The 9,517-nt window shown below is 38.2% G+C and overlaps 1 protein-coding gene across 1 annotated transcript in view; it reads right to left on the bottom strand.

The window, feature by feature from the left end:
* Positions 1 to 9,517, bottom strand: part of LOC107159258 (activating transcription factor 7-interacting protein 1-like) — a 39,640-nt gene that overhangs the window by 26,851 nt on the left and 3,272 nt on the right.

The following is a 9,517-nucleotide window of genomic DNA, read 5'->3' as shown; positions in this document are numbered from 1 at the left end:
GGGCCAAGCTTCTCCTCTCAATACATGGGAACCAATCACTGTGCAGCAGCTCCTCCTCCCAGACTGGCCAGGTCTCCAATCCTGAGTGCCTAGGGCCTTCTCTTGTGTCTAGTCACTTCCCCACTTTTCCTCAAGCCAGGCCCACTCACCAGTGACGCTCACCACAATACTGGCTACATGCCAGGTCTGGTGCTCCTGGGAGCCCTATTTTCATGAACGACTGGGCACACTCTCCCTGTTTGCCATTCCCTCAGACCCTAAGTTTGTAGAGCTTGGGGCTGAGAACCCTCAGCGAATTTTGCTTGCTCTCCGGTAGCCACACCCCCGGTAGCTGGTGCAAGAGACCTCAGTTGTCAGCACTGGTGGGAGCGGTAGCCGGGAGTTCCGCGCTGCGGGTCCCTTGCCACTCCTGATTCCCTCGGTCTGGCTATCGCGCTCATGGGAGAGCTGGGAGGGGCCCTTAAGGTTTCTCCGCTGTGTGGAGAGGGAAGGCTAGGGGGTTACACACCTGGTCACCACCTGTTTCAATGAAGTTATCTCCTCCGCCGCATTCTGGTGACGTCAGTTCTCTGCCATGGTGGTATCCCATGCAAATGGCGACAGTTCGTTTCCCTTTGCCGGGTGACCAATGCAACGGATGGGTCCTGACTGGCTCTCCCAAGCCCCGTTTCAATCCAGTGGCCACTGCCTATGAAGGCTCGGTTGGCATTTACCTCCGTAGGTGCAGAAGGGCCAACCAGTTGTTTCAGCGGGATTGTTTAATGCTGAGTCACAGCAGTTTGTCTGCGAGAAGCAGGCGAATGGGAGCTTGAATTCAGCCGATCCGGCTCGGTGTGTGTTCTGAGAGGCCCAGACTGTTCGCCCCAGATCCACGTCAGCTCAGCATTGCCTAGTGATCCTGAGCAAACAGCATTTAGTCGGTTTACGACTCCCTATGCCTGCGCAGCTGAAGAGGTCAGAGACTTGATCTCTCCGCGCCCGCCGCCATGTTGGATCTGAGATCCCTTTTTAAATTTCTTTTCTTCCTCTCTCTTTGGCTTCCACATCTGAGAGAAAACATTTGGCCCTTGAGTTTCTGGGTCTGCCTTATTTCACTTAGCACAATATTCTCTAGTTCCATTCATTTACCAACAAATGATATGATTTCATTCTTTATGACTGAATAAAACTTCATTGGATATATGTACCACATTTTTGTGTTGATGGGCACCTAGGCTGGATCCAAAACTTGGTTATTGCTGAGTTGCACTGCTATAAACACTGGTATTCATGTGCTACTATGGCTTGCTGAGTTTTAGATTTTGCACCAAGGAGTGGGATAGCTGAATTATATGGTGGTGGCTCTATTCCTTGTCTTTTAAGAATCTCCATTATGCTTTCCAAATTGCCTGTACCAATTTACAAGGACACATTTTTTTAAAGACCAATCCTTATCTTATGAATTATATTAGGGCCAATTTCTCCACATGGTGCCTTTTACTCAGGTGTAGAAAACCTCAATCAAGACTTTGAGAGGAGTATAACTTGGTTAATCAAGGTCAATGGATCTGTTATTAGTCAATACCAGTTAGTCAATTGGGAATTCAGATCCCTTGCGACTTAAGAAAGCTCCTAAAATTAACTCAGACTCAGTTTCATTATTTATACAGATTAAGTTAATGCCATTTTACTAATAATGTGATCAGTTATTATTATTAGTGTGCAGATCACAAATGATCATTGACATCTGGAGCTGCTTGATTTTTTTCACAAGAGCTTTCTCAATTTACAACTTTTATTTATATTTGACTTTTTGATATAACTTTATTTTTCTTACATAAAGAAAGAAATTTTAAAAGGCAGAGACTTTTGAAGATCACAAGTGTCATTTAGTGAGTGTTGCTAAAGATTTTAGCTGTCTACTTAGATTTACAAAGTTACTTTCACTCTATGGTTGATTTTTATACTATGGTAGGAGCAAGATGGCTTTCTCATTTCACTTAACAAAAATGGAAATTATTGGTTTAAATTGTATCCAATAAGAGAGCTGATTGATTCACTGAACAGCAGTTATTTATCTAGTGTCTATTATGTGCAAAGTTCAAGGTAAAATCCCATCATAGGGGACCCAAATGAAGACAATGCCCTTTCTGCTCTTAAGGAGCTTGCAGTTCAATAAACTGTGAGGTGAGAGAAACACAACTTTAATGCAAGGCCCAATGTATCAAGTGCAAACAAATTAGTGCAAAATGTGGACAATTTCACCTAATGTCTGGGAATATTATTTTTTTGACATAGCAAAGATTTTTTTATTCATTTAAAACATTAGCCTTAACTGAAGATCCAAACTCTTTGTATTGCCTACTTGTTTCCAATGAAATCAGTGTAGATCCATTTTCAGTTTTCCGTGCAAATTTAGAAGGGCAGAAAGTTCTCGCGTAAGCAAAAGTTCTCACTAATTATAGTAATTTCGACTACTTTCCTGCAAAATTCTGTTCTTACATGTTGTTATTGTTATTTCTACAGAAAGCCAAGTGGTATGACACTTCTATGGCAGGTTCACTCTGCTTCTTTCAATTAAATTGGTCAGATTAACAGATTTCTAGAACTTGAATGGAGGTGATGATTTGTGGTGGTAAAGACAAACACAGAATTGGAAAGTTGGGTTTGAGTACTGGTACTACCATAAGCAGATATGTAAGCTTGGAAATGACTCATAGCCTCCTTTATGCCTTCATTTTCTCAATTATAGAAATGAAGATAGTAATACTAATCCTACAGTGTTGTTGTGAAAGTTTAATAATCTACATAATTGTGTACTGGGGGAGGGGTTAGAGGTCATTTTGTTTTTGAGAGCAAGTTGATTCTTCTCCAACCCAGGGCATCTAACGGTTACTTTTCCCCCTTGTATTTATTGAGGTATAATTGACAAGTAAAAATTAGACATATTTACAGTGTACAATGTGATACTTTGATACATATATATGGTGTGCCATTGATTACCACAATCAAAATAATTTATTTATCACTTCACATAGTTATTCCAGTTTCTAGGAGAGAACATTTCAGATCTATTCTCTTAGCAATCATCAAGAATACAATACATAGTTATTAACTATAGTCATAATGTTGTACATTAGATTTACAAAATTTATGCAATCTGTTCACCTGAAACTTTTTACCCTCTGACCAACATCTTCCCATTTCCTCCACCCCATACTCCCAGGCAACCACTATTCTACTCTCTGATTTTATGAGTTCAATATTTTTTTAAATATTCTTTTAGTTGTTGATGGATCTTTATTTCATTTAGTTATTTTATATGTGGTGCTAAGGATCAAACCCAGTGCCTCACACATGCTAGGCAAGTGCTCTACCACTGAGCTACAGCTCCAGAGATTCTGAGTTCAATATTTTAATATTTCATTATTTCAATGTTCAATATTTTTCATATCCACAGATAAGCAAGACCATTCAGTATTTGTCTTTCTGTGTCTGGTTTGTTTCATTGAGCATAATGTCTTCTAGGTTCATCCATGTTTTTGCAGATGGCAGGATTTACTTTTTTTAATTAATTAATTTTTTATTCCATTTTGTTATATATATGATAGTAGAATGCATTACAGTTCATACTGCACATATAGAACACAATTTTTCATACTTTGGTTGTATACAAAGTATCTTCACACCATTCGTGTCTTCATACATGCACTTAGGATAATGATGTTCATCTCATTCCACCATCTTTCCTACCCCCAATCCCTTCCCTTCCCTTCCCTCTCCTTTTTCCTATCTAGAGTTCATCTAATCCTCCCATGCTCCCCCTCCCAACCCCACTATGAATCAGCCTCCTTATATCAGAGAAAACATTTGGCATTTGGTTTTGGGGGATTGGCTAACTTCACTTAGCATTATCTTCTCCAATGCCATCCATTTACCTGAAAATGCCATGATTTTATTCTCTTTTATTGCTGAGTAAAATTTCATTGAGTATATATGCCACATTTTTTTATCCATTCATCCACTGAAGGGCATCTAGGTTGGTTCCACAATTTAGCTATTGTGAATTGTTCTGCCGTAAACATTGATGTGGCTATGTCCCTGTAGTATGCTGTTTTTAAGTCCTTTGGGTATAGACCGAGGAGTGGGATAGCTGGGTCAAGCGGTGGTTCCATTCCCATTTTTCCAAGAAATCTCCATACTGCTTTCCATATTGGCTGCACCAACTTGCAGTACCACCAGCAATGCATGAGTGTGCCTTTTCCCCCACATCCTCACCAACACTTATTGTTGTTTGTATTCTTAATAGCAGCCATTCTGATTGGAGTGAGATGGAATCTTAGAGTAGTTTTGATTTGTGTTTCTCTAATTACTAGAGATTTGAACATTTTTTTCATATATTTGTTGATTGATTGACTCTCTACTGAGAAGTGTGTCTTCAGTTCCTTGGCCCATTTATTGATTGGGTTATTTGGTGTTTGTTTGTTTTGTTTTTTGGTGTTAAGGTTTCTGAGTGCTTTATATATCCTAGAGATTAGTGCTCTATCTGATGTGCTTGTGGTAAAGATTTGCCCCCATCCTGTAGGCTTTCTATTCACCTGACTGATTGTTTCTTTTGCTGAAAAGAAGCTTTTTAGTTTGAATCCTTCCCATTTATTGATTCTGGGTTTTAATTCTTGCACTATAGGAGTCTTATTAAGGAAGTTGGGACCTAATCTGACAGGGTGGAGATTTGGACCTACTTTTTCTTCCATTAGGTGCAAGGTCTCTGGTTTAATTCTTAGGTCCTTGATCCACTTTGAGTTTAGTTTTGTGCATGGTGATAGATGGAAGTTTAATTTCATTTTGGTACATGTAGATTTCCAGTTTTCCTAGAACCATTTTTTGAAGAGGCTATCTTTTCTCCAATATATGTTTTTGGCATCTTTGTCTAATATGAGATAACTGTAATTGTGTGGGTTTGTCTCTGTGTCCTCTATTCTGTACCATTGGTCTACAGGTCTATTTTGGTGTCAATACCATGCTGTTTTTGTTACTGCTGCTCTGTAGTATAGTTTAAGGTCTGGTATAGTGATTCCACCTGCTTCACTCTTCTTGCTAAGGATTGCTTTGGCTATTCCAGGTCTCTTACTTTTCCAGATGAATTTCATGAGTGCTTTTTCCATTTCTATGAGGAATGTCATTGGGGTCTTGATTGGGATTGCATTGAATCTTTATAGTGCTTTTGGTAGTATGGTCATTTTGACAATATTATTTCTGCCTATCCAAGAATAAGATAGATCCTTTCATCTTCTTAGGTCTTCTTTAATTGCTTTCTTTTGTGTTCTGCAGCTTTTATTGTAGAGGTCTTTAGCCTCTTTCATTAAGTGGACTCCCAAGTATTTTACTTATTTTTTTTGAGGCTATTGTAAATAGCATGGTTTTCCTAATTACTCTTTCTGAGGATTTGTCACTGATGTGCAGAAATGTCATTGATTTATGGGTGTTGATTTTTCTTCCTGCTACTTTGCTGAATCCATTTATTAGTTCTAGAATATTTCTGGTGGAATTTTTAGGGTCTTCTAGGTATAGAATCATATTGCAAACAAGTAGTGATAATTTGAGTTCTTCTTTTCCTATCCATATCCTTTTAATTTCTTTTGTCTAATTGCTCTGGCTAAAGTTTCAAGAACTATGTTAAATAGAAGGGGTGAAAGAGGGCGTCCGTGTCTTGTTCCAGTTTTTGGAGGGAATTTTTCAATTTTTCTCCATTTAGAATGGTGTTGGCCTGGACCTTAGCATAGATAGCTTTTACAATGTTGAGATATGTTCCTGATATTCCTAGTTTTTCTAGTGTTTTGTACATGAAGGTGTACTGTATTTTGTCAAATGCTTTCTCTGCATCTATTGAGATGATCATACAATTTTTATCTTTGAGTCTATTGATGTGATGAATTACATTTATTGATTTCCATATGTTGACCTTGCATCCCTGGGATGAACCCTACTTGATAGTGGTGCAGTATCTTTTTGATATGTTTTTGTATTCAATTTGCCAGAATTTTTTGAGAATTTTTGCTTCTATATTCATTAGAGATATTCTGAAGTTCCCTTTCCTTGATGTGTCTTTGTCTGGAATCAGGGTGATATCAGCCTCATAGAATGTGTTTGGAAGTGTTCCCTCTTTTTCTATTTCATGAAATAGTTTGAGGAGTATTCTTTAAAGGTCTTGTAGAACTCAGCTGTGTATCCATACAGTCCTGGGCTTTTCTTGGTTGGTAGGCTTCTGATGGTATCTCCTTTGGTATCTTCTGATGGTTTCTCCTTTGGTTAGCCTTGGAAGTGATAATTTGATAATTCTTTCCTGTGCAGATTTTCATTGTTGTTTTTTATTTCCTCCTTGTGGTATGTTTTGCCAAGAATGTTCTGTAGTACACGCTTTCTTGCTGTAAATTCTTTTAGCTTTTGTTTATCTTGGAAAGTTTGTATTTCTTCATCAAATCTGAAGCTTAATTTTGCTGGATATAAGATTCTTGGTTGGCATCCATTTTTTTGAGAGCTTGGTATATGTTGTTCTAGGATCTCTTGGCTTTGAGGGTCTGGGTTGAAAAATCTGTTGAGATCCAAATTGGTCTTCCCTTATATGTAATCTGAATTTTCTCTCTTGAGGCCTTTAAAATTCTATCCTTATTGTGTATATTAAGCAATTTCATTATAATTTTTCTTGGTGTACATCTGTTGTAATTTTGTACATTTGGTGTCCTATAGGCTTCTTGTATTTGATTTTCTAGTTCATTCTTCATGCTTGGAAAATTTTCTGATATTATTTCATTGAAGAGATTGTGCATTCTTTTGGTTTGAATCTCTGAACCTTCCTCTATCCCAGTAAATCTTAAATTTGGTGTTTTGATGGTATTCCATAATTCTTGGATATTTTATTCATGGTTTCTTACCATCTTCACTGTGAGGTCAACTTTATTTTTAAGATTGTATATTTTGTCTTCATTGTCTGAAGTCCTGTCTTCCAAATGATCTAATCTGTTGGTTATGCTTTCTATTGAGGTTTTTATTTGGCTTATTGATTCTTTCATTTCAAGGATTTATGGTTTGTTTTTTTTCAGAATCTCTATCTCTTTCTTGATGTAATCTCTTGCAACCTGTATTTGCTCTCTTATCTCTTTGTTGGAGTGATCTATTTTTGCTTGTATCTGCTCACTTAGGTCACTCTTTAATTCCCACATTATTTTAGTTAAGTATATTCTGAACTACTTCTCTGACATTTCATCTACTGTGCTACCTATGGATTCCATTGTTGTAGTACCTTTGTTTGTTTGGCTACTTTCTTCCCTTGTGTTTTCATGATGTCTATGTGTCTTCCTCTCTTGCAGTGTAGATCTGAGGTAATACAGCTTCTGCTCTATTGTCTTACCAATACCTTACCTTTAATGGGGAGATCAATATTATAGCACCCAATGTACCCAACATGCAGCCATAGATCAGTTACCTTCTATTTTTCCATTTACAGTTTTGTTGCCATAATCAGAAATGATGAGTTTGGTTATCTTCTACCATATAGTCAATAGGTTTGTGTAATGGTTTATAGTTTCTAATGGTAGAAGAGGGGGGCTGGGGAGTTGGCTGAGATGTTTATGAGGTAGGATATGAGAATATAGAGGTATTAGATTATATGACTAGTGAAAGGGTAATTATAAGAAGTTGGCTCTAAGTAGGAGAAACAAGAGACAAGCAACCCCATGCAAGACTCCCTGCTACCTCAGCAGCAGGATACTGTTAGCACCCCTAGTAGAGATACCTCTAACACAGCCAGGCCCACAGGGACCTTGGTGATGTCTTACCAGGTCCTTATTGTCCCTTGATAGAAGCCATGATATCTCAGTTTCCTGGCAGTGGCAGCATCAAGCCTATATGTACCCTAATGTTGGGCTGTGGAGCCACGCTTTGGTGAATAAGGAACCCCAACACGGGTGCTGGCGTGGGGTAGGCCTCTCCACCTGGGTGCCAGGTGGGCCTATCTCCCGGTTGCCGGGCCGCAGGGTGCTGGGGCAGGCTTCTCTCTGGGTCTCTGGGCCATGCAGAGTTCAGGATTTCCTTCTTTTTAAAAGCTGAATAATATTCCATTTTTAATGTTATGGTTTTGATGTGAAGTGTCCCCAGAAAGCTCACATGTGAGACAATGCAAGAAAGTTTGGAGAAGAAATGATTGGGTTATAGCCTTAGCCTAATCAGTGAGTGAATCCCTGATGGGATTAACTAAAGCGGTAAGGGTATGACTGGAGGAGGTGGGAACTGGGGTGTGGTTTGGGGTATTTATTTGTATATGGAGAGTGGAGTCTCTCTCTCTCTCTCTCTCTCTCTCTCTCTCTCTCTCTCTCTCTCCTTCTTGATCACCATGATGTGAGTTGCTTCCCTCTGCCAAAACTCTACCATGATGTTCAGCCTCACCTCAAGCCCTGAGGAATGGAGCTGGCCTTCTGTGGACTAAGACCTGTGAAACCATGAGTTCTCAAATAAACTCTTCCTCTGCTAACGTATTCTGGTCAGATCCTTTAGTCATAGCAGTGCTGTATCCATTCATCTGCTGACACATGCTTAGGTTGATTTCACATTTTAGCTGTTGTTAATAGTGCTGTAATAAATGTGAGAGTGCAGAGATCTCCTCAATATACTGATTTCATTTCCTCTGGATATAATCACATTGCTGGATCATATGGTAGCTCTATTTTTTATTTTTTGAAGAATCTCCATATTGTTGTCCAAAATGTGAACTAATTTACATTCCTAACAGTGTACAAGGGTTCCCTTTCTTACATCCTCAGCAATACTTATTTGTCTCATTGATAAGAACCATTCTAACAAGTATGAGGTGATATCTCATTGTGATTTTAATTTGCATTTTCTTGATGATTTGTGACAGTGGTGCATTTCAAAACATATCTGTTGTTCATTTGTATGTCATTTTTTATAGATACCTTATAAAGTTAATTAACACATGTCGTCTTTGTATGCCATTTATACATTTACTAGCAAGAACATAATTTTAAAAAGAGGTTTGCTCACACTTAAAACAGGTGAAAATTACTCTGACAAGGTTCAAAGTAGAGAGTAATAAACATTACTGTTGCCATATAATCATTCCTACATTTCAGGTTGAAATATCAGAAGTTTCCAGGATTTCCAATAAGGCAATACCTATACAAGTATTGTCAGGCTAAAAATGTAGCAAACTTGCATTCCCAAAATGGGATAATTGAGCTTATTTATAATACTTTGTGAAAAGATACCATGAAATAAAAAAGATAACCATGGAGTATGAACTGATACTAAAGAGTTCATTATCATTAGCTATTTCTAGTTGAGTCCTCCATTCTCTCTTCCAAAGTACTCAAACAAAAAACACTCATCAACATTTAAACCTGCCCCAAATAAAATCCTAGCATTCTAACTTAGTCCCTTTCAGTAAATCCAGTGTGGCTATTGTACATTAATCCCATGGCAGGTTAATTTGAGGAGACCATCTTATAATAAATATACTTTTTTT

Source organism: Marmota marmota, unplaced genomic scaffold (assembly GCF_001458135.2).
Source record: "Marmota marmota marmota unplaced genomic scaffold, marMar, whole genome shotgun sequence".
Lineage (NCBI taxonomy): Eukaryota > Metazoa > Chordata > Mammalia > Rodentia > Sciuridae > Marmota > Marmota marmota.
Note: the sequence above shows the minus strand (reverse complement) of the source record. Positions and strands in the feature narration are given on the sequence as shown.